Source organism: Oncorhynchus kisutch, linkage group LG8 (genome assembly GCF_002021735.2).
Source record: "Oncorhynchus kisutch isolate 150728-3 linkage group LG8, Okis_V2, whole genome shotgun sequence".
NCBI lineage: Eukaryota > Metazoa > Chordata > Actinopteri > Salmoniformes > Salmonidae > Oncorhynchus > Oncorhynchus kisutch.
This window is the reverse complement of record NC_034181.2, coordinates 69,796,157-69,822,807: the sequence shown is the minus strand read 5'-3', so window position 1 is coordinate 69,822,807 and position 26,651 is coordinate 69,796,157. Positions and strand designations below refer to the sequence as shown.

Below are 26,651 nucleotides of genomic sequence, written 5' to 3'. Positions count from 1 at the left end.
TTTGCATTTCACTCCTCTGGGCGGCCCATCATTAGGTTTCTGGGGAACACTTTAGGCCTTTCTCCTAGCTACTCTCTCCTGGCTCTCCTGAGAGAGAATATTACTCATACTGTATTTATTTTGTTTTCTGTGTTTTGAAAAGAGTTTCCGATTGAGAATCAGACACACTATGTTGCCTCCTGTCTCTGCCAATGACAAGCAGAGAAACAAAATGGGGAAATGATAGTAATCATGAGGAGGCTAGACAGGACCCAGGGCGACTGTGCGTGCGTGTGCATGCATTCGTGCATACATGTGTCAATGTGTGTGACTGCACATGCATTTGAGTGTGTTTATGAGCGCCTGTGTTGAGGGCCAGAGTCATTGTTTACTCTCATAGTGAATTTTCTCCATGACACCTCAGCCAGTATCTCTCCCCATTATGTTTTATAGTGTAGTGTTTACCTTGGGCTGAGCAATGGAGACTACAACAATACACAGTGTAGAAGAAGAGGCAGAAAGTGCTGCTCTTGGCCCAGCATCAAACCCACACAAGCACATGCACACACACATCTCACTGAGGTAAGATTGGAGAGTCCGACAAGTTCCACATTATATTCCTGTTCTTCTCCGTCAGACATTGATGGTCCTGGCTGGCCCTATACTACACATCACCAGACTCTTCTCTTCTCATGGCACCCCTGGCTGGCTTGATTCCTTTATTTTGTGAGGTGGGATTTTTTTAGTGTGAAAGAAAATATGATACGTGAAATAGTGACGGGGGAGGTTATAAGCTGACATATGGAATTGTTTTAAGATGGTCATACCATGGATCACTTAGTTATTTGATTTTGAATTTTAGGACCCCTTTAGGTATCAAAAAATAAAATCAATTATTTGATATGATATTGAATTTGGCCTTTACTACCAAATCCCATAGAAACTCATTGAATAACACATTCATGAATAACAAAAAAGACAAGAGATAATCGAAAGCTCATGTCTTGGGGACCTTCAATGTTGCAGAAATGTTTTGGTACCCTTCCCCAGATCTGTGCCTCGACATTGCCTTGCAAACATTTCTAAAAACCTGTTTTCACTTTATCATTATGGGGTATTGTGTGTAGATTAAGACAAAACAAATATTTAATCCATTTGAGAATAAGACTGTAACATATCAAAAGTTGGAAAAAGTCAAGAGGTCTGTATACTTTCTGAATGCACTGTACTGAACAAAAGTATAAATGCAACAATTTTAACAAATTTACATAAGGAAATCAGTCAATTGAAATCAATTCATTAGGTCCTAATCTATGGATTTCACATGACTGGGCAGGGGCACAGCCATGGGTGGCCCAGCCAATCAAAATGTTTTTCCCCACAAAAGGGCTTTATTACAGACCCTCCTCAGTTTCATCAGCAGTCTGGTCTGGGTGGCTGGTCTGATGAGCCCCACAGGTGAAGAAATAGGATGTGGAGGTCCTGGGCTAGCGTGGTTACACGTTGTCTGTGGTTGTGAGGCTGGTTGGACGTACTACCAAATTCTCTAAAATGATGTTGGAGGCAATTTATGGTGGAGAAATGGACATTCAATTCTTAGGCAACAGCTCAGGTAGACATTCCTGCAGTCAGCATGCCAATTGCACGCTCCTTCAAAACTTGAGACATCTGTGGCATTGTGTTGTGTGACAAAACTGTACATTTTAGAGTGGCCTTTTATTGTCCCCAGCCGAAGGTGCACCTTTGTAATGATCATGGTGTTTAATCAGCTTCTTGATATGCCACACCTGTCAGGTAGATGGATTAGGGATTTTGTGGACCAATAAGAGAAATATGCTTTTGGTCTGTATGGAAAATTACAGGGATCTTTTATATCTGCTCATGACACATGGGACCAACACTTTACATGTTGCATTTATTTTTTTGTTCAGTGTGCATATATATATATATATATATATATATATATATATATATATATATATATATTTATATATATATATATATATTTATATATACAGTGCCTTGCGAAAGTATTCGGCCCCCTTGAACTTTGCGACCTTTTGCCACATTTCAGGCTTCAAACATAAAGATATAAAACTGTATTTTTTTTGTGAAGAATCAACAACAAGTGGGACACAATCATGAAGTGGAACGACATTTATTGGATATTTCAAACTTTTTTAACAAATCAAAAACTGAAAAATTGGGTGTGCAAAATTATTCAGTCCCTTTACTTTCAGTGCAGCAAACTCTCTCCAGAAGTTCAGTGAGGATCTCTGAATGATCCAATGTTGACCTAAATGACTAATGATGATAAATACAATCCACCTGTGTGTAATCAAGTCTCCGTATAAATGCACCTGCACTGTGATAGTCTCAGAGGTCCGTTAAAAGCGCAGAGAGCATCATGAAGAACAAGGAACACACCAGGCAGGTCCGAGATACTGTTGTGAAGAAGTTTGAAGCCGGATTTGGATACAAAAAGATTTCCCAAGCTTTAAACATCCCAAGGAGCACTGTGTAAGCGATAATATTGAAATGGAAGGAGTATCAGACCACTGCAAATCTACCAAGACCTGGCCGTCCCTCTAAACTTTCAGCTCATACAAGGAGAAGACTGATCAGAGATGCAGCCAAGAGGCCCATGATCACTCTGGATGAACAGCAGAGATCTACAGCTGAGGTGGGAGACTCTGTCCATAGGACAACAATCAGTCGTATATTGCACAAATCTAGCCTTTATGGAAGAGTGGCAAGAAGAAAGCCATTTCTTAAAGATATCCATAAAAAGTGTTGTTTAAAGTTTGCCACAAGCCACCTGGGAGACACACCAAACATGTGGAAGAAGGTGCTCTGGTCAGATGAAACCAAAATTGAACTTTTTGGCAACAATGCAAAACGTTATGTTTGGCATAAAAGCAACACATCTCATCACCCTGAACACGCCATCCCCACTGTCAAACATGGTGGTGGCAGCATCATGGTTTGGGCCTGCTTTTCATCAGCAGGGACAGGGAAGATGGTTAAAATTGATGGGAAGATGGATGGAGCCAAATACAGGACCATTCTGGAAGAAAACCTGATGGAGTCTGCAAAAGACCTGAGACTGGGATGGAGATTTGTCTTCCAACAAGACAATGATCCAAAACATAAAGCAAAATCTACAATGGAATGGTTCAAAAATAAACATATCCAGGTGTTAGAATGGCCAAGTCAAAGTCCAGACCTGAATCCAATCGAGAATCTGTGGAAAGAACTGAAAACTGCTGTTCACAAATGCTCTCCATCCAACCTCACTGAGCTCGAGCTGTTTTGCAAGGAGGAATGGGAAAAAATTTCAGTCTCTCGATGTGCGAAACTGATAGAGACATACCCCAAGCGACTTACAGCTGTAATCGCAGCAAAAGGTGGCGCTACAAAGTATTAACTTAAGGGGGCTGAATAATTTTGCACGCCCAATTTTTCAGTTTTTGATTTGTTAAAAAGGTTTGAAATATCCAATAAATGTCGTTCCACTTCATGATTGTGTCCCACTTGTTGTTGATTCTTCACAAAAAAATACAGTTTTATATCTTTATGTTTGAAGCCTGAAATGTGGCAAAAGGTCGCAAAGTTCAAGGGGGCCGAATACTTTCGCAAGGCACTGTATATATAAAAGTTACACATATTTAACCTCTTTTTTTGGGTAGGCGCAAAACTACCTCCATACTTTAAACCGGTACCGGTAACCTCCAGACAAGTCCCTTTCCACAGGGGGGTCACATTAGTTTGTAGCCCAAATGGTTCGGACACTACAAATAGAATAGGTGGATGTGGTGGTTTGATATATCTTTAGCTTAACCTGACAGATTCCAATGGAGACTTTTTATTATGTTAATTCGATTAACACACCGGTGCGTCAATAAACTCTAGGGGGTTTTACACACTTCCAGATAACGTCTAGATGAAGTTGTTTTTAGTAAAATTTTGAGCTCCATCTAGAAGTACAGTTCTTGAAAATATTATTATCGCTGGGCCTTGACACATTTGAAAGCTATTTAGGGATTAAATAATGATGGAGGAAGTGCTAAGAGGCAAATCTGCCAGTTGGGTGGAACACATTTTCCTCTGTTCTCCAGAAAGGAGAGAACCAAAGTGTCCTAAAAGGCACCCTAGTCCCTATATAGTGCATTACAAAGGTAGTGCACTATATAGGAAATAGGGTGCCATTTTGAAAGCATACATAGTGATTCTTTCTCCACTAAGGAGAGGAAAAAACCCACCATGGGGTTTAATCAGTTCAGAACCTTATCATGACCCGACTAACACTAACTTTAGCATCTACCATAACACTCTCTGTTTTCTATCCCTCTGTCACTCTGTTCAAGTGTCTATTCAGTTCGCTTGCTCTCTTGTTCACATCATCTCTCCTCTTTTCATGTAATCTCTTTCTATCTCTCTCTTTCATGTAATTTATCTTACCCTCTCTCTTTCTCTCTCTCCCTCTCGGTTTATTCTAAGTCTGTGTGGCTGGCTATTGCATGGTGAGTGATGGTGTCCATCAGTGTAGTGCGTGTGTTGTAAAACAGTCAGCCGCTGACAGATTGACTGAGACGTCCAGCCCCTCAATCACCAGGCTCACAGAGAGGGAGAGAAAAAGAGAGAATGAGAGATAGGCAGAGAGGAAGGGAAAGAGAATGAGAGATAGGCAGTTAGGAAGGGAGACAGAATGAGAGATAGGGAGAGAGAATGAGAGAATGAGAGATAGGGAGAGAGGAAGGGAGAGAGAATGAGAGAATGAGAGATAGGGAGAGAGGAAGGGAGACAGAATGAGAGATAGGGAGAGGAAGGGAGAGAGAATGAGAGATAGGCAGAGAGGAAGGGAGAGAGAATGAGAGAATGAGAGATAGGCAGTTAGGAAGGGAGAGAGAATGAGAGATAGGCAGAGAGGAAGGGAGAGAGAATGAGAGATCGGCAGTTAGGAAGGGAGAGAGAATGAGAGAATGAGAGATAGGGAGAGAGGAAGGGAGAGAGAATGAGAGATAGGGGGAGAGAATGAGAGATAGGGAGAGAGAATGAGACAATGAGAGATAGGCAGAGAGGAAGGGAGAGAGAATGAGAGAATGAGAGATAGGGAGAGAGAATGAGACAATGAGAGATAGGCAGAGAGGAAGGGACAGAGAATGAGAGAATGAGAGATAGGGAGAGAGGAAGGGAGACAGAATGAGAGATAGGGAGAGAGGAAGGGAGAGAGAATGAGAGAATGAGAGATAGGGAGAGAGGAAGGGAGAGAGAATGAGAGATAGGGAGAGAGAATGAGAGAATGAGAGATAGGGAGAGAGGAAGGGAGAGAGAATGAGAGAATGAGAGATAGGGAGAGAGGAAGGGAGACAGAATGAGAGATAGGGAGAGGAAGGGAGAGAGAATGAGAGATAGGCAGAGAGGAAGGGAGAGAGAATGAGAGAATGAGAGATAGGCAGTTAGGAAGGGAGAGAGAATGAGAGATAGGCAGAGAGGAAGGGAGAGAGAATGAGAGAATGAGAGATCGGCAGTTAGGAAGGGAGAGAGAATGAGAGAATGAGAGATAGGGAGAGAGGAAGGGAGAGAGAATGAGAGATAGGGGGAGAGAATGAGAGATAGGGAGAGAGAATGAGACAATGAGAGATAGGCAGAGAGGAAGGGAGAGAGAATGAGAGAATGAGAGATAGGGAGAGAGAATGAGACAATGAGAGATAGGCAGAGAGGAAGGGACAGAGAATGAGAGAATGAGAGATAGGGAGAGAGGAAGGGAGACAGAATGAGAGATAGGGAGAGAGGAAGGGAGAGAGAATGAGAGAATGAGAGATAGGGAGAGAGGAAGGGAGAGAGAATGAGAGAATGAGAGATAGGGAGAGAGGAAGGGGGAGAGAATGAGAGATAGGGAGAGAGGAAGGGAGACAGAATGAGAGATAGGGAGAGAGGAAGGGGGAGACAAAGAGAGATAGGCAGAGAGGAAGGGAGAGAGAATGAGAGAATGAGAGATAGGCAGTTAGGAAGGGAGAGAGAATGAGAGATAGGCAGAGAGGAAGGGAGAGAGAATGAGAGAATGAGAGATAGGGAGAGAGGAAGGGGGAGAGAATGAGAGAATGAGAGAAGGGGAGAGAGGAAGGGAGAAAGAATGAAGGAATGAGAGATAGGGAGAGAGGAAGGGAGACAGAATGAGAGATAGGCAGTTAGGAAGGGAGAGAGAATGAGACAATGAGAGATAGGCAGAGAGGAAGGGAGAGAGAATGAGAGATAGGCAGAGAGGAAGGGGAGAGAAAGTGATGGAGAAAACAAAGAAAAACAGGTGAACATGGTCAACATTTTAATTAATTTAATTGCCCAAATAAAACAGACCTTGAAGCTCCAACCACAATAAAATGAGTACATAAAAAAGAAAGAATGGAAAACTAAAGAAAGATTGATAAGGAAAAAAGAGTGGTTCTGTGTCATTTCGACAGCTGTTGATTCAAAGAGAAACACTTTATTGGGTCCAGATGGTCCCAGTCAGTGGCAGAATGAGAGAGCTGACTCCGTTGGCTCCAGCCATGTGTTTCTCCTCCTGATCGAAATTAAAATGGTAGTTAGTTTGTCAACGCTCACTACACAGCTTAAAATGTAGCCCTGAAACGTTACTTAGCGATAATGCACCATTCTTATTCAAAAGCCTGTTTTTGAACTTTTACAGTTGGAAGACAGAAGGAGTATTTCCTTTTAGATGAGATTTAAGACATGCAGAGTTTTCCCAACTTGAAGCAACACTATTATTCTAATTTCTGAGGCAATATAAGTATTGTTAACCATCATTATCCCTTCAAAACCAAAAAACATGTCACCTTGACCTTTTCAATGGTAATGATATCTCTGTAGTCATTGAGTCAGTGAGTAGGTCTGTCTATGCTCCCAATCAGCAGTAACATGCAGGAGTAGTGTAGACTGTTGAGTCAGCCTGTATCAAGGTGTGATGAATATAATTATTGAAGGCTTCTGATGCCTATTGATCCTCACAGCCCCTCTTCTTAAAGACATACAGTAGTCAGAGATCAGTTCAGGACTGAAGCAGTGTGTGCTAACTAAGGCTCTGCTACCACATCACACACACGCGGACACACACACAGACAAAGGCACACACATACCGCAAACTAGGTGATGAACACACTCACTCATCGGTTGAGGAGTGGAAAGGTTAACTGTCACAAGTCAGAGACGACACACACACATACGCCCCCAAAAGAAACACGTGCACGCACGCACGCACGCACACACATACACACACACACACACACGCACACGCACACCCACACACACACACACACACACACACACACACACACACACACACACACACACACACACACACACACACACACACACACACACACACATATCAATTAGAAAGGCAGTATCTTACGGAAAATGAAAGATCACACTGGAGGGTTGAGGATCTGAACAGTCACCATTAAAATGATCAAAGGAATAAGAACTTGACTCATGGTGACAAAGAGATCACACAGAACTGGCCATGATCACAGTCAAATACACACACACACACACCCACTCACTCACACGGAGGGCATGTTAAACAGAGACGTGTCCGTGACCTGTGCTTGTTTCACTCGGTGGTACCACGGCAACCTCCAGCTCCTAGTAGCGCCACGGTAACCGTGACCTTGACGACCGTGGCATCGGTGAGCGTAGCGCTATTCAGCCGAGCGTGTTAAGACATATTATGAATGTTTCATTACAACTGCCCTAACCCAGGCATCAACTCCGCTCCCAAGGAGTTACACAGATCCTTTATTTTCCTCTCTCTCTCTCTCTCTCTCTCTCTCTCTCTCGTGCTCCCGCTCTCGTTCAACTGTTCTCTTTTTCTCTCTCTCATAGAGAAGCAGTGATGGATCACTCATCCAAAATGAATGATAACGTTTCTATGTGAGCTCTCAATCTTTCTTTCTCTTTTCCTCCTCTCTCCACCTCTCTCTTTTCCTCCTCTCTCCACCTCTCTCTTTTCCTCCTCTCTCCACCTCTCTCTTTTCCTCCTCTCTCCACCTCTCTCTTTTCCTCCTCTCTCCATCTCTCTCTTTTCCTCCTCTCTCCACCTCTCTCTTTTCCTCCTCTCTCCACCTCTCTCTTTTCCTCCTCTCTCCACCTCTCTCTTTTCTGAGCTTTTCTATTCACCCTTTCTCTCTCACTTTCTACTCACTTTCTCTCCTTTCATGTAATATTTGACTTTTGCTTAATTCTCAGAGGAGAGGCAAGGGAATAGTATAATCATTTAAGGACGTTAAATGGTAAATTGTTGTGTAAAAAATATGCATTGTATTTTCACAAATGAAATGAATAAAAAAAAAAAAAAAATATCAGAAATTGTATTATTATCCGTTTGCATAACAATCACTCAGAATTTCCCACTCTGACCACAACATGCTTGGAGAATCCTCAGTAAAAGAGAAATCACTGGCCCAGATTTGACTAGCCTGTATGGGGAAATGAGGCGCTGTGTAGAATGGGGTAATTGTTTGCATATGGGTCATTGACTGTGAGACTGGTTTAGATTTTCAAGAGGGCCAATGAGCAATAAACCAATATAATTGACTTATTTCACAACGATACACATTCTGTGTACTGGCCATGCTAACAACCAATGAGCAATCTCCAAATTCCAAATTTCAACAGCTTTATTATGTCACGCACAATTTCATTTTAACAAAGTGCCTTTTGAGAAGGTTCCACAGTTCATGTGTTGTGGAGTTGGATGGCTTCTTGACATATTTTAGTTCCCAAATTGAAATGATAAATATTTCCTCCCGGTTCAATTCAGGTGCCGGGTCACAACCATACTGCAGTATCAGGACTTTAACGATAGTATTGTAAGGATGGAAATGAAGATGTCATTTCACAGATATCTTCTCCAAAAACTCCTAATCCTCTAGTCTACAGCCTGATGATGGTCCTGACGTTTGATTGAATTTCATGTTTTATTTTTGATAGATCTTTCACTAGGTGAAATCTTTTAGATATGAAGTATTCTTAAGGCCATCTATTTTGAGATGTTTTGGTGTTTTGGATAGTTAATTTTCAAAAGGTAGTATGATTAGTTTATTATACTACCATCATCAAAATGTCATGAATTGTAACCACATTTAAATGGACATATGTACATCCATAATCTCAAAGCTCACTACACTGAATCACACATCATTTAAAAGCCCATTTCATAGAGAATGTTACAAACTGGACTGTATGTAAATGACATTAAAGAGATGGATGATTGGGTCTAAATACAGCTGAGTCTTTTGCGTTCAGTGTCTAAATTCAGTGTCCTGGTCTTTAACTGCCATTTCCCAAAAGTCAGACTCTTCCCAAAATGCCAACAATTTTTTTCTCAGCCTCAGAAGCATCTGCATTCACCAGATGTTGTGATCATACTTAGGCGTATTCCCCAGACTTATACTGTAACATGGGTCATTGTTGATATGTTGTAAATGTTTTATTCTATATTTACATTTTCTTCTTAAAAATATTTATCCACAAACAGTCCGGTCCTGGAGTGTCTTAACAAAATGAAACCAAAATATTTAGTCTGACTTTATCCAGTGTCCAAAAAAAAGGTATTTGTGTGAGGTGAAAATATGTGCATATTTAATTAGATGTTGCATAATTGGCATATTTAAATAATACATTTCATTTTTTTAATATACAAAAAGTAATATTTGTGTCTGGTTAAAGTTGACCCTATTAGTGTGTGGTGCCTGGCCTTAAACCTATGAATAAGAAAACATGATTCGGCCATTAGTTCATTTTATGAGCTTTTGCAACTCATACTGTTCATCTGATGTACCAACCACAGCAGTTGAAACAAAATGCATGAAATATGCACATAAGGTAGCATTTCTTGCATTCGTTCTTATTGTAATCTTTTCAGAATTAAACAAAATTGAACTTCTTTTAGACTCACTGGGCAAGTAAAATATTATCATGGTTGCAGAAGTAATCTATACTAGACGGGTACACATCAATATGAGCACATATCCATTTGTTGATTTGAGCGTGTTTCTGTGAGTGTGTGTGCCTGTGTGCGTGTGCGTGCGTTCTTGTGAATCTGTGTGTTTATGCGTGTGTGTGTCTACATCGGTGTGTATGTTTCCGAACAGACACTGGTGAACAACTGCAGATTGTGAAACACCAAGTGGGCGTGCTACACTCTATGATCTATGGTACGGAGCTCATTGTTACTGTGTTCTAAAAATAAAGGATCTGATTGGGTAATGTGTGTCTCTGCTCTCTGTGGTCTCACTAACAGTACATTTAGACTGAACACTTCTCCAGAGTGTTCTACTTTCAAAATATCCCTGAATTAGGGGAGATAAGTCCCGTGTAGTTCCCCCTCCCTCACCAAACATATTAGCTGGAAATTTCCACACACCAAATACCGGCTGCATAATGTGATACAGGAGCGAATTGTATGCAGATGTAAATGCATGTGTGTGTGGTTGTGCTTTCTTCTCCATGTGTGTTTGATTAGGTCTCTTACACACAGTGTTTGGGTTATGTGTTGAGAGATGAGCGGACTGGCGATGAGATAGATGACTAACATCCTCACACAGGCCCACCTCGCTCTCCTCTACCTCACATTGTACAAACACATGAGTCACACAGGACAGCCATTCAGAGCCCGGTTCACTGCTCGCTGACCCCAGATCATTGGAGGGACAGTCCTCTACAGTCTACCATAGCAGGGGCAGAGGGAAACCTGATTGGGACGTGTATCTGGGTTTTTCTATGTCTCCAGAAAGTGTTTCAGTGCTAGCTTTTGTGGAAATATTACTGTTTGTACATCTTGAGACACCACACTTCCTCAAAATAGTCTCAATTAATTTAAGAGAAATCTGTAAATAATAATAATAATCTCAATTTGACTTAATTTTCACTTTCCCTCTGAGCTTGATATTTTAAAATGGAAAGTTGAGAAGTATCATAACCTTTCAAATGAACAGAGCTTTGTGTCCATTTTGGCTTTGGCTGTGTGCAGTTTCCTTGGTTGTAATGAGCTGTGATATTCAGCTGAGGCAACTCTTATCTCTGGCGGGATGTAGTGTAGGTGTTCCTACATAGGCCTCTGGGTCACTCACTCCCCAACACCTACACCCAGCACTGTGAACACAGCCACTGAACAGAGGCAAGGGAGCGTTACGGCAAAATAAGACTCAGATAAGCAGAAGGTCATCTGGAATTTTCCACGAGTCGAGTCCTCTGTTCCGTTAACCTTGTAGGGTGGAAAAGAGCACAGTGTTCTCATCGCAGCTGTACGCCGGCCGCACTCGTCGATTTCTCTTTCGTTTTCTCATCTTTCAATTGTGTTTTTCTGCCTCCGGACAACACATCCCAGCAACCCGTTTCATTCCTCTCTGAATCAGGGACAGGAACAATGTCAAAACAGGAGAAATCATTTTATTGTACACTTTTGCGATTTAATTCATTAACAGTTTTTGTGTAGAATACATTATGTTTCTGTATTCAAGAAAAGAAAGCAAAAAGCAATAAGCAAAAACCAAAAAAAAGGCATTTCAAATAACAGACGTCGGTAGTAGTGCTAAAACACCAGAATTGGCTGGCTGCTATAACAGCATCATTACTTCTACTTTGTGCAGAAACGTTCCTGCACGTCAATGGTGTGGTTTTCTCTTGCTTCCTCACTGTATTAGTTCCAGTGTGTGTGTGTGTGTGTGTGTGTGTGTGTGTGTGTGTGTGTGTGTGTGTGTGTGTGTGTGTGTGTGTGTGTGTGTGTGTGTGTGTGTGTGTGTGTGTTTGTGTTTTGTGTTTGTGTGTTTTTTAAATATTTTTTTTATTTCACCTTTATTTAACCAGGTAGGCTAGTTGAGAACAAGTTCTCATTTGCAACTGCGACCTGGCCAAGATAAAGCATAGCAGTGTGAACAGACAACACAGAGTTACACATGGAATAAACAATTAACAAGTCAATAACACAGTAGAAAGAAAAAGGGGAGTCTATATACATTGTGTGCAAAAGGCATGAGGAGGTAGGCGAATAATTACAATTTTGCAGATTAATAACACTGGAGTGATAAATGATCAGATGGTCATGTACAGGTAGAGATATTGGTGTGCAAAAGAGCAGAAAGTAAATAAATAAAAACAGTATGGGGATGAGGTAGGTAAAAATGGGTGGGCTATTTACCGATAGACTATGTACAGCTGCAGCGATCGGTTAACTGCTCAGATAGCAGATGTTTGAAGTTGGTGAGGGAGATAAAAGTCTCCAACTTCAGCGATTTTTGCAATTCGTTCCAGACACAGGCAGCAGAGAACTGGAACGAAAGGCGGCCAAATGAGGTGTTGGCTTTAGGGATGATCAGTGAGATACACCTGCTGGAGCGCGTGCTACGGATGGGTGTTGCCATCGTGACCAGTGAACTGAGATAAGGCGGAGCTTTACCTAGCATGGACTTGTAGATGACCTGGAGCCAGTGGGTCTGGCGACGAATATGTAGCGAGGGCCAGCCGACTAGAGCATACAAGTCGCAGTGGTGGGTGGTATAATGTGCTTTAGTGACAAAACGGATTGCACTGTGATAAACTGCATCCAGTTTGCTGAGTAGAGTGTTGGAAGCAATTTTGTAGATGACATCGCCGAAGTCGAGGATCGGTAGGATAGTCAGTTTTACTAGGGTAAGTTTGGCGGCTTGAGTGAAGGAGGCTTTGTTGCGGAATAGAAAGCGCGTGTGTGTGTGTGTGCGTGCGTGCGTAAATACAAGTAATGGTTCAAGGAAGAGACTAAATGAGGAATGACCAAAAAAAGGAGTGCAGGTAAATCATATCAGAAAGAAAGAGAGAGAAAGAGAAAGAAGACAGAGAAACAGATGCTCTGTACTTGGTGTCTATCTGCAGTTAAATCACAGGCATTTGCATCACAGGAAGTGTGACATCCGTGTGCATATGAGAGGGGCAGTCCCAAGACAAAGACAGTCAACAACCCACTTAGATACACCTTTTTTAAACACACAAACACATACAAACGTACATAACAATGGTGTGGACATGATATAACACCACCTCCATGTCATATCTGGTGAGTTTATAGTGATACAAGGTGTTGAGAAGTAGAAATGGTTTACATTACTGTGCCTAGGGCTGTTACAGTGACCGTATTACCGCCACACCGGCGGTCACAAGTCATGAGGCAGTCAAATTTCATGTGACCATTTAGTCACGGTAAATAGGCTTCTCCAAACTTTGATGCAGCTGATGGTCATTAGTAGCCTACCAAATGTGCTAACTGCCTGGTACTCAGCACTCTATTGTCCCTCTAATCACTCTGACATCAATGCAAATGTTTTTGAAAATCTAATCAAACACTTCATGAGAGCCCATGAGCTCATGTTGTGCAACATTTCTATAGGCTATGTAATTGCGGGAGAAAACAGAGTGATGGCCACTAATAAAAAGATGAGGATCCCAGCAGCTTTCTATAGGCTAAGCCTACTATCTTTATTTATCAACTTTCCTAATATTAAGCATATTGCTGTCACGGCCATTGAATGAAGTGGACCAAGGTGCGGCGTGGTGAGCACATACGTACATGTTCTCTTTATTAGAAAAAGACGCAGAACAAAACAATAAACACTACAAAACAAACCGTGAAGCTTAAGGCTACGTGCCATGAACAAAGTCACTTCCCACAAACACAGGTGGGAAAAAGGTAGCCTAAGTATGGTTCTCAATCAGAGACAACGATAGACAGCTGTCCCTAATTGAGAACCCTACCCGGCCAAAACATAGAACTACACAACATAGAACATAGAATACCCACCCCAACTCACGCCCTGACCAAACCAAAATAGAGACATAAAATGGATCTCTAAGGTGTGACAATTGCTTATATTTACAACAGGAATATTGCATTTACAACCTGGCTCACATGAAAATAAACCACGGGGAAATGCCCATTTAAGTGCATAGATGACATGTATTTTTTCCCACTGACCGTGTTTCGATACAGTTGCATGATAATGGTCCATTCTAAATCAAAACAAATGTCACACATATATTATTTTGTATATGTAAAGACAAGATTAAATAAAGAATAGTCTGATGGGTGACAATATTAGTCTATGAGTTGTGAATTATATATTATCACTTGTGAATGGTGCCGAGCATAAGAAACAATGCCTTTTTTTGGGGGGAATTTTTCTTATCGTAGTGGCACACCTCATGCAGCCTAGCCCATAGGCCTATATGTTTCAATAAGGTTTGAATCACAACTAAAGTGGCCAAATAACTTCTTAAATTAAGCACATTAATCCGCTTTACAAGGAGTGTAGAGCCTAACTGGCATACATATGCAGCGCGTGAGTTTCAAGTTTGGGGAAGATAATTTTCACCATAAAAATGCACCTTCATAATAAAAGCATTACATGCATAATTGCATTTGCGGTCACTTTTGATAATGGTAATAATGATAATGATAATTTTCCGCTGCACTTATAATGTGAAGAAATAGCCTAATAGTTTATTAACATTTTAAGCTTAACGTTCTGATCTGATGCGTCAGCCACATTGCAATAAAAAAAAATTTAAAATCATGCTAGTGGTTGTATTAATTTGGGATCTATTGCATCCCACAACTGTCCCAGAATGTGTTTGGAATATTTATTTCTCGCACAGAATAGAATAGGTCGACTTTTGTACTATGGAGGATCGTAGTTTGACATTGGCTAGTGCTTTTGCTGTTTGTTAGGCCTACTCATCTTGTTGGCTGCCGAAAGTAAATGTGGACAGTTCTTCCAAAGTCTTCAATATGCACCTCGGAATTGGATAAGGACGCGCGCAGTTGCGTTCCCGATGTGTCTGTCTTCACTTGTAGCCCGTGAAAAAAAAACGATCACGTACTCAGGGAGAAGGGTACAAGGCAGCACTCAGGTGCCGCAGTGAAATTAGAGGCATTATCAAGTGCTTTTCAAATTGTGAATGAGAAACTATTAGAGTGTGTATAGCCTGTGTATAGCCTGTGCAAGAAAACAAAGCAGAGCTCATGCCTTTTTCAAGCAACTTTTTTCAAATCATTAGATTTGCATCATGAAGCCTTACAATGTATTAAACATCAAAACATGTTGCCCAACGTTTGTAGAACATCTAAAGTTACATTAATAACTCTAAATTAAGACTATAGTAATACCTATTTCTTTGTTAACCGCCCAACACAGAATAGAGGCATGTGTGCACTCCCTCAAATCGTTTGGAGAAAATATTTATATTTTATTTAGCTTTGTTCAGTTATATTCTTCATACTATAAAATAATATAAAATAATGCTACGGAATTATAAGCAAATCTTGTCTGCTAAATTAACTAGTGTAGCCCACAGCCATTTGACATAGCCACATCAGGACCTAACGTAATGACAACTCAGGGTATGCTATTATGTTCTTCTGAAATAGACTACATTTTCTTCATATCTTGCTTCTTTAGATCTGTCTAAAATAAATAATGGATTGTGAAGGTGTTGGCTGTATTACATGGATTTATTATACTTTTTAAAATGGCTTGTAGGCTATGTGTGGAAGCCAGGAGATGCTAAATGTGTTTATGTTTATTAACGGTCAATTACCGTGAAACCGACAGTTATTTGCTTGACAATCACCGGCTGATGAAATTTCATGACCGCCACAGCCCTAACTGTGCCTCAATATTTCTGGTCAATATGGCACACTGGACCTGATGCCTAGAAATGAATAACACATCCGGTCGAAGAAACATTTAAGTGGTTTCAATTGATTTAGTTTAAATCCTCGGACTGTGACAAAAAATGCAGTTCATACATCCAGTGTTTTATGTTAGATATGATATCAAACCCATTTTCACTCCCTCCAATAATTATGTATCATTTCTCCAATCTGCTTATTACAGGATATCCCGGCCACTTGCCATCTTTCACAGATCAAGACTTTATGGACCTTTTTAGATGAAAAATTATCAATACAGGAAGAAACGTCAGCAGAAATGCGGTGACACATTGGCAACGCCGAGCCACTATCCATGCCAGCATCAATAATTTAGCCGCCAGCTCATAACTTATTTTTTTTAATGCATAATTGAATCTGACCAATGTTTTCTTCAGCCGTTAAAATGTAGAGCAATTTTTAAACAATAAAAGGAGTGCTCCATTGAGTTTTTATTGGCTTCTCTTTCTCTTTTGCATAGCATATGTACAGTAGATATATAGCTCTAGACACTGTAGCAGCCATTCCTACTATAATCTGTGCATTTTAGCCTACAGAGGTGAAAGGGGTTGTATTCATTTACAACTGTTTGCTTTCTCCAGTCCCTTAACTTGCTATAGATGTAGAAGGTTTGGTGAGATAGAGAGTCTGCACTCACCTTTTTATACCTGTGGTTGAAAAGGGGAAGAGGGTCTCATTGAGGTGAAGTGTGTGCGCTGTGCGTGTGTGTGTGTGTTTGTGCGTGTGTGGGTAGGTGTTTGTACTTGTGTGCACACCAGTATGTGTGAGAGCGCCTCTTGTGTGTTCCTGTGTGTGTGTGTCTGAAATAGGAAGTGGAGGTGTCACAGTGTTATTTTAGGCCCATTAGTCCTGGGTTTGCGTGACTAGCGCTGGATGTGGAGCCGTGGAGGGCTGACTTAGCTGAAATAGGTTTTGGGTACAGTAGGGGAGGATTGTCTGACCTCACCCTGGGTGTGTGCAGGTGTGTGCATTGCTTTACTGTATTTGTGTGTATGCTTTAGTCTGTGTGTTTGTGCTTGCATCTGGACGAGGAATGGGAGAACTTGAAGATGCTCTCTCGCTCTCTCTCTCTCTTGCTCTCTCGCGCTCTCTCGCTCTCTCTCGCTCTCTCGCTCTCTATCTCTCTCGCTCTAGCTCTCTCTGCCCTGCCCTGCTGTGCTCCAAACAGACAGTGTGTGACAGTGAGCAGCCAGCACTGCTGAGATGGTTTTATGCACAGTGAAGTGTAACGTGAGCAGAGTTATTCTCAGCTCCTCCGTTTACAGAAGAACAACAAGAGCTGAAGGACGAGAGAGAGCGAGAGAGAGCGAGAGAGCGAGAGAGAGAGAGAGCATCTTCAAGTTCTCCCATCCCTCGTCCAGATGCAAGCACAAACACACAGACTAAAGCATACACACAAATACAGTAAAGCAATGCACACACCTGCACACATGATTGCATGCACACACACACAAAGTTATTATTACATTTGTTTCAACAATTGATTTAGAGAAAGGTGATATATGCATTTTATATTCACATTATAAATTAAATGAGGTCATAGTGGGTGCATTTAATGATGCAATGTTTTATATTAAGCTGCTAGCATAAGAGAGAGCAAGAGAGAGCGAGAGAGAGCGAGAGAGAGGGAGAGAGCGAGAGAGAGAGCGAGAGAGAGAGAGAGAGAGAGAGAGAGAGAGAGAGAGAGAGAGAGAGAGAGAGATGAACAGTAAAAGGAATCGTTGCTCTCTTGGCCCCGGCATGCATTGGCGACCCTGCTACAATTCTCATTTGTTTTGCAATAGAGCTTAATAAATATTGATTTACTATTTTAATTACATGCTAATCTCAAAACACATAGGTGCCAGCTTTATGGCTCTCTCAAGACATACGGCAAATTTCCTCTTTGCAAATATTTATTAGTGACGTGGTCCAGAGAGGGCTATAAAAGTGAATAGTGATCATTAAACAGACAGTAACTGTCTACAAGTGTCAATATCAGCCACGCCAGTGGACAGGCCAACCAATCAATTGTAATATAATTGTGCTGCCCCTTTAAGAGCTATGTAAATCAAGTAAGGAGATAAAACTGCTCCAAAGTTGTTACTATGGAATAGTTATGATGATTAATAGTGAATATGCTGCATAGGTAGGTTGAAGACATTACATTAGAAATATGATTTAAAATGATGTACTGTGGAAGTCAGTTCAGCTGTGTAAAATAGTTTTTCTTTTTTTCTAATTCCAATAAAATGCTACATTGAATAAGAAAACAATTACAAATAAATACAAATATAACAAATTTGAAGTATGAAATAAATTTGAAAGCAGGGAAACAAATTAATTTGTTAGCAATTTTTTTCTCTCCTCTCTCTCTCCTTTTTCTCTCTCTGCCTTTCTCATTTTCTCCCTCCTTTCGTAATACTTCCATCAGTGAGATATATTGAAACTGAGACTGCATTAAGGTGATTAGAAAGCTGAGATATTCAGGGGAAAGCTTGTCTTTTTCAAAGGGGAAAATCTTGATTATGGGTAAACAACTTACTATTCATCTCCTCAGTGTTTCATTTGAACTGAACAAAATGGACATCAAATAGTATAGAATATAGTATATATTTTTTGTATTACTTATATGTGAGTATGCGTGTGTGAATATGTATGTGTTTGGGAATAATCTATGCGCTGTGCAAGGTTTGCATGGTTTGTTCCTCAGATCAAGGTTGCTGGTTTAATTGAGCCTCAACTGGACCCAGAGCTGAAAGAGCAGAGAGAGCTGCATCGATTAGCTATGATATGGTTCCAATATGGCCGCTCGATCAGGCTTCGTGAGCAGCTCCCTCAGGACTTTGATTTCTCCGTCAAACAACAATCCTGGACCATGGACTTCAAAGAGAAACACCATCTTTGTTGTTGTTTTCCCCAATGTTTGAGCGATGTCACCCGGGTCGATGTTATCCTTGTCCATAAAGACTCTCCCACACCGGAATAGCCACAGAAACAGCTCCAGCTGGCCCTCTCCACGGCAACGGCCAATACTGGTCAATCCCCCATGGTGACGGATTTGCATTGTGCTCCTAAAGAAGTCTGTGCAACACATTGACAACATTTAATTATGTAACGCAGCTCACATTCTACCCAGTGGCTTCAGCAGCACATCATTACATTCTGCAGCTTTCCCTATCTCCTTATCTGAGTGTTGACCAGGACCACTCTGTCAACAGTATCTATGACAGGACCAGGTGCAGCTTAGCGTAGCGTCAGAGGAGCAGTGCGGTGCTAGCGAGAGGCTAACCGTCTAACCGTCTCTGCTAATTGCCTCATTAATGATTCACCGGTGTGAGCCTGCTCTAGCACTTTGCTGTGGGGAGCAAATTGTTCTGATTGGTTTGCCTCTGTCAATTATTGATGAGGCAAACGACCTCAAGTGCTAACACCTTGCTTTGGTGCTGCGGAGTGGCCAACCGTTCCCATCGCTGGGTGGCTGTGTTGTTCACACTGCTAGAGTATTGTGTTGCTCCCGAACACAGCTTACCTCTTAGCCAGGGGTGTATTCAGGACTGTGTTGGTTCTCTCAGAGTGGATGAGTGTAGCCCTGGGGCAGTGAATGTGATCTCTAGTTGTATGGATACTCACGAACACTGAGTCTAGCACAGGTTACTGGATGGAGACTCCTCACAAAACTAGAACAGAACAGGACTTTATTTAGGAGGCCTGGGTAAGGCCAAAATTCCACAAATGTTCCAACTTCAATTCATTTTTTATCAATTATGCTTTAATTAAAATTTCTTAGGGCTGCAATCCCGTTAACGGGATCGATATGACAACAGCCAGTGAAAGTGCAGGGCACCAAATTCAAAACAACAGAAATCTCATAATTAAAATTCCTCAAACATACATGTATCTTATACCGTTTTAAAGGAAATCTTGTTGTTAAGCCCACCACAGTGTCCGATTTCAAATAGGCTTTACAGGGAAAGCACCACAAACGATTATGTTAGGTCACCACCAACTCACAGAAAAACACAGCCATTTTTCCAGCCAAAGAGAGTCACAAAAAGCACAAATAGAGATAAAATGTATCACTAACCTTTGATGATCTTCATCAGATGACACTCATAAGACTTCATGTTACACAATATATGTATGTTTTGTTTGATAAAGTTCATATTTATATAAAAAATCTCAGTATGCATTGGCACGTACGTTCACTAGTTCCAAAAACATCCGGTGATATTACAGAGAGCCACATCTTTTTACAGAAATACTCATTATAAATGTCGATTAAAATACAATTGTTAGACATGGAAATATAAATATACCCCTCCTTAATGCAACAACTGTGTCATATTTTTTTTTTTACTTACGGAAAAAGCAAACCATGCAATAATCTGAGAACGGCACTAAGAAAGAAAAAATATCCGCCATGTTGGAGTCAACAGAAATCAGAAATAATATTATAAATATTTCCTTACCTTTGATGATCTTCATCAGAATGCACTCCCAGGAATCCTAGTTCCACAATAAATGTTTGTTTTGTTCGATAACATCACAGTAGAAGCCTCATTCAAGTTTCTAAAGACATCTAGTGGAAGCCTTAGGAAGTAAACATAACCAATATCCCACTGTATATTCAATAGGGGCTGGGTTGAAAATCGACCAACCTCAGATTTCCCACTTCCTGTTTGGATTTCTTCTCAGGTTTTTGCCTGCCATATGAGTTCTGTTATACTGATAGACATCATTCAAACAGTTTTAGAAACTTCAGAATGTTTTCTATCCAATACTAATACTAGTAATAGGCATATATATACTAGTATATATATATACTAGTAATAGGCATATATTAGCAACTGGGACTGAGGAGCAGGCTGTTTACTCTGGGCACCTCTGGGCATCTTTCATCCAAGCTACTCAATACGGCCACTGCAGCCATAAGAGGTTTTAAGATACAAATGTAAAATATATGTCAACCAAACTTCCTCCAAAGGACCTTTCTATGGGTCCTGTTTATTGTAGTTTTGTGAGGAATCAGCCTTCTGTATTGGGACAAAGCAGTAGCTTACAGTTGTTTTCTTCTGAATCTGGTATGTAAGCAGTACACACTGTATCCTCACAGGGAAGGGCATGTGTGTGTGCTGCCCTGAACCACCTGCGTATGTTGGGCCTCAGCTGGAGAAAGAGAGGCTTTGTTTGTGAACAAGTGACTCACCCGGGCCGTACTGATATGGTAGTACACATTGAGGCCTTACTCTCCCCTGTTTTCATGTAGGAAATCATGCCTGACCATTTTGTAAAATGTAAAGAGATGATGATGAAAGTAGATGGGAGGCAGGCAGTGATAATTATTACCACCTGAGATTAAAGCAACATTTTAAACTTCATGGTTTGAGCCCTGAATGCTGATTTAAAAAAATAAAAATTATTTCACCTTTATAACCAGGTAAGCTAGTTGAGAACAAGTTCTCATTTACAACTGCGACCTGGCCAAGATAAAGCAAAGCAGTGTGACAAAAACAATGACACAGAGTTACATGGAATAAACAAGCATACAGTCAACACATTAGAAAAAAAGAAAGTCTATATACAGTGTGTGCAAATGGCATGAGGAGGTATGGCAATAAATAAGCCATAGTAGCAAAGAAATGACAATTTAGCAGATTAACACTGGAGTGATAGATGAGCAGAAGATGATGAGCAGATGATGGTATGTATAGTGATACTGGTGTGCAAAAGAGCAGCAAAGTAAATAAAAACAATATGGGGATGAGTTAGGTAGATTGGGTGGGCTATTTACAGATGGACTATGTATAGCTGCAGCGATCGGTTAGCTGCTCAGATAGCTGATGTTTAAAGTTAGTGAGGGAAATTTAAGTCACCAGCTTCAGCGATTTTTGCAATTTGTTCCAGTCACTGGCAACAGAGAACTGGAAGGAAAGGTCGGCCAAAGGAGGTGTTGGCTTTGGGGATGACCAGTGAGATATACCTGCTGGAGCAGTATCACACGGGTGGGTGTTGCTATGGTGACCAGTGAGCTGAGATAAGGCAGAGCTTTACCTAGCATAGACTTGTAGATGACCTGGAGCCAGTGGGTCTGGCGACAAATATGTAGCGAGGGCCAGCCGACTAGAGTATACAGGTCGCAGTGGTGGGTGGTATAAGGCGCTTTGGTAACAAAATGGATGGCACCGTGATAAACTGCATCCAACTTGCTGAGTAGGTATTGTGTATTGGTTCCTGACTTCCCTGAACAGTTGCATATCGCAGGGACTATTCGCGAGGTATATTGGTTAGCTGATTGGCTGACAGCCGTGGTATATCAGACCGTATACCACAGGTATGACAAAACATCGATTTTTACTGCTCTAATTTAGTTGGTAAACATTTTATAATAGCAATAAGGCACCTCGGGGGTTTGTGATATATGGCCACTATACCACGGCTAAGGGCTGTGTCCAGGCACTCCGCATTGCATCGTGCATAAGAACAGGCCATATACTACACCCCCTCGGGCCTTATTGCTTACGTGGTATACAGGACCCACATCATTATAGGTTATAGTAATGAGAGCAGGGATTTTATGATTCTAGGATTTTAGCAAGAGTTGTTTAGAATAGCTGTGTGTGTGTCTGTGTGTGTGGAGTGTGTGTGGTGTGTGGTGTGTGGTGTGTGGTGTGTGGTGTGTGGTGTGTGTGTATGACTTCTAATATTTTTCCTTAGTGTACTGTTCTCCTCTTCTTGCATTAGGGTCAGGAAATGGAGCTCCACTGCCAGGTACAGTGTAGGAAAAAAGTATTTGATCCCCTGCTGATTTTGTACGTTTGCCCCATGACAAAGACATGATCCGTCTATAATTTTAATGGTAGGTTTATTTGAACAGTGAGAGACAGAATAACAACAAAACAATCCAGAAAAACGCATGTCAACAATGTTATAAATTGATTTGCATTTTAATGAGGAAAATAAGTATTTGACCCCTCTGCAAAACATGACTTAGTACTTTGTGGCAAAACCCTTGTTGGCAATCACAGAGGTCAGACATTTCTTGTAGTTGGCTACCAGGTTTGTACACATCTCAGGAGGGGTTTTGTCCCACTCCTCCTTGCAGATCTTCTCCAAGTCATCAAGGTTTCGAGGCTGACGTTTGACAACTCCAACCTTCAGCTCCCTCCACAGATTTCCTATGGGATTAAGGTCTGGAGGCTGGCTAGGCCACTCCAGGATCTTAACGTGCTTCTTCTTGAGCCACTCCTTTGTAGCCTTGGCCGTGTGTTTTGGGTCATTGTCGTGCTGGAATTCCCATCCACAACCCATTTTCAATGCCCTGGCTGAGGGAAGGTGGTTCTCACCCAAGATTTGATGGCACATGGTCCTGTCCATTGTCCCTTTGATGCGGTGAAGTTGTCCTGTCCCCTTAGTAGATTAACACGCCCAAAGCATATTGTTTCCACCTCCATGTTTGACGGTGGGGATGGTGTTCTTGGGGTCATAGGCAGCATTCCACCTCCTCCAAACACAGCGAGTTGAGTTGATGCCAAAGAGCTCCATTTGGTCTCATCTGACCACAACACTTTCACCCAGTTGTCCTCTGAATCATTCAGATGTTCATTGGAAAACTTCAGACCGGCATGTATATGTGCTTTCTTGAGCAGGGGGACCTTGTGGGTGCTGCAGGATTTCAGTCCTTCACTGTGTAGTGTGTTTCCAATTGTTTTCATGGTGACTATGGTCCCAGCTGCCTTGAGATCATTGACAAGATCCTCCTGTGTAGTTCTGGGCTGATTCCTCACTGTTCTCATGATCATTGCAACTCCACGAGGTGAGATCTTGCATGGAGCCCCAGGCCGAGGGAGATTGACAGTTATTTTGTGTTTCTTCCAGTTGCGAATAATCGCACCAACTGTAGTCACCTTCTCACCAAGCTGCTTGGCGATGGTCTTCTAGCCCATTCCAGCCTTGTGTAGGTTTACTATCTTGTCCCTGATATCCTTGGAGAGCTCGTTGATATTGGCCATGGTGGAGCGTTTGGAATCTGATTGATTGATTGCTTCTGTGGACAAGTGTCTTTTATACAGGTAACAAACTGAGATTAGGAGCACTCCCTTTAAGTGTGCTCTTAATCTCAGCTCGTTACCTGTATAAAAGACACCTGGGAGCCAGAAATCTTTCTGATTGAGAGGGGGTCAAATACTTATTTCCCTCATTAAAATGAAAATCCATTTCTAACATTTTTTACATGCGTTTTTCAGGATTTTTAAAATGTTATTCTGTCTCTCACTGTTCAAATAAACATACCATTAAAATGATAGACTGATCATTTCTTTGTCAGTGGGCAAACGTACAAAATCAGCAGGGGATCAAATACTTTTTTCCCTCACTGTAGCTGTTGTTCTCTGTCTAATGGCCCACCCACACACAGCCCGTATGAATCATCCCTCTACTCTACCTGGGGGGGGGGGGGGGGGGTAGGAAACCTTTCAAGCATTTTTCAGCAAAATATCAACCAAAAGCACTCTCTCACAGTGGCATGACTGCCTGGCTTTAGAGAGTAAACACAGGCTAGATAAAGGAACTGATGTGTCCGTTATTGATGTGTAGTGCTCCTTCACTGTGAGCCTGTGTGTAATCACTCTGTTGTCGGCCATGTTGTTATACACTGAGGACACAAAACATTAAGCACACCTGCTCTTTCCATGACGCAGTCTGACCAGGTGAATCTAGGTGAAAGCTATGATCCCTTATTGATGTCACTTTTGAAATCCACTTAAATCAGTGCAGATGAATGGAAGGAGACAGGTTAAAGAAGGATTTTTAAGCCTTGAGACAAATGAGACATTGATTGTGTATGTGTGCCATTCAGAGGGTTAAATGGGCAACAGTTTCCCGAGTGTATCAAGAATCAAGAATAGTCCACAACTGTGGGAAGCATTGGAGTCAACATGGGCCAGTATCCCTGTGGAAAGCTTAGGTGTTCTTAATGTTTGGTATACTCAAATGTTTTTTTCTATTGTAATAATGGCTCAAGGATATCAGAACTGACCAAATAGATACTGAAGGATGCATTCTAGAGATGAACATATCATAGAACTATAAACTTAATGAATATTATTCTGAAGACTCAAACCCAGAGAGTGATCTTTGACTGAGGGGTTGTGTTGAATCCAGAGGTTAGACTCATCCATGCTGTTAGTGAGCAGCCTCTGTAGCCATCTCTGACTCTCTGGCCTTAATTGAAGCTGATGAAGGAGTCACCCCCCATGCAGCTGTCGCTCAGAATCTCAGCGTCGATGCAGTCAGACCGTACACACTCACTCACCGGCCCTTTGTTTTTACACAGGCACCAGGGAGGACACCAGGGAGCCCCCCCCCCCCCCCTAAAAAAAAATAACAATGAATCAGCCTGCGTCATGGCTGTGACACGGTGGGCCCAGTGTCTGTGGCGGTTATGGTGGGGTCCCTCTCGCTCTTTCACTGACAGTCATGTGTGTCTGTGTTTGTGTGTGTGTGGGGGGGGGCACAAAAAGGGCACACAGATGGGTGGTCTGACTCATACACATTTAATGACCTCTACTGTTTCTCTCTCTCTTTCTCTCTTTCCTTCTCCCTCTCGCTCTCTCTATTGTTCTCTCTCTCTGTTTCTCTCTCTTTCTCTCCCGCTCTCACCTTCTCTATTGTTCTCTCTCTTTCTCCCTCTCTCTCGCTCGGTCTCTCTCTCTTTTTCTCTCTCCATGTCTGCAGATAACCTGGCGACTGAACGCTGATGACTTAAGAGTGACTGACCAATGGCATGAGGAACCCCACAAAGCACAACAACATCTAAAGATGACTTCCCTGGAGAAGAAGAAAAGACCCCCTAAAAGACCCCCTGCAGAGAAATGCTTCAGAGCCTCTTCCTACTCCCTCTTTCCTCTCCGCTATTTTACCTACAGCTTTTTTGTAAGAAAACAAAAACAAAAACAAAACACTGACTCAAATGATGCATCAAGATGATTGACAACATCAGAAGAATATTACTGGAGAAACCATTTCCTCTGTAGGGGGGGGGGGTAAACAAAACTTTGATGCATGTTACTGTAAGTAGTTCATCTAAAAACCAACCTTTTTCCCCCAAGTGGGATCCTCCACTAAGAAGACTCATCCAAGTCCAGCATTCCTGATATAGGATAAAATACCCAAGCAACCCACCTCCTCCCTCTGAAATCCCTTACTCTATCTACCGTATCAGAGGTCATTGTAACTACCATTGACAATATGTTCCTCGTTTTAGAGAACTTACTTCCTGTATCATTTTGGAGTTAGTTGGACTGTAAGACTACTATCGTGTATACTATTTGCATAATGAACCAGTCTTCCTCTCCAATGGACATGAGTGATGTACTATAGCATGGATCTGACTTTACTGTGTTCCTCAGTATGCTTGTAGATCACAAAACTCATAATTGTGAATAGTACAACGATTACACCTTTTTAATCCTAGATTCCTATCTTTACCAGGCAGTATTAACTTACTGTATACTATGTAGGGCATTTTGTTGACCTGTACATTTGACTAAATGCATAGAAATGCAAGTAATAGCTCATTGTATTATTTGAATACCTGCAGACATATTAGGGAAACATTTCTGCCTATAAAGACAATGGGACTGTGACTAAGTCATATAGTGTTGAGTATATTATGAAGGTAGAACCCAGAATAAAGTATTAGAGAGTAAACATACTATAGTATCCTCAGCAGGGGCCCCGATGCATCTATGTCATGTGTCTACCTGAGATCCGTGGGCAGCTGATCTGGTATTTGGTTTGTTTGTTTGTTGTTTCCTCATCCCTTTTGAATAGCTTGTATCAATGGCCCCCCTGGGCTCTGTACTGTGGTCTCTCTCATGGACCTCTCATAGGGCAACACATGTCCTCAGCTAAGGCAGGTGTCTCTATCTCT

The 26,651-nt window shown here is 41.6% G+C and overlaps 1 protein-coding gene across 2 annotated transcripts in view; it reads left to right on the top strand.

The window, feature by feature from the left end:
- Positions 1–26,364, top strand: part of LOC109882515 (transcription factor Maf) — a 149,386-nt gene extending 123,022 nt beyond the window's left edge. For both annotated transcript variants that reach the window (XR_004210892.1, XM_031831045.1), the window contains one exon: positions 25,454–26,364. The gene's annotated coding sequence lies outside the window, so the exon portion shown is untranslated. The remainder of the gene's footprint in view (positions 1–25,453) is intronic.
- The last annotated feature ends 287 nt before the right edge of the window (positions 26,365–26,651 follow it).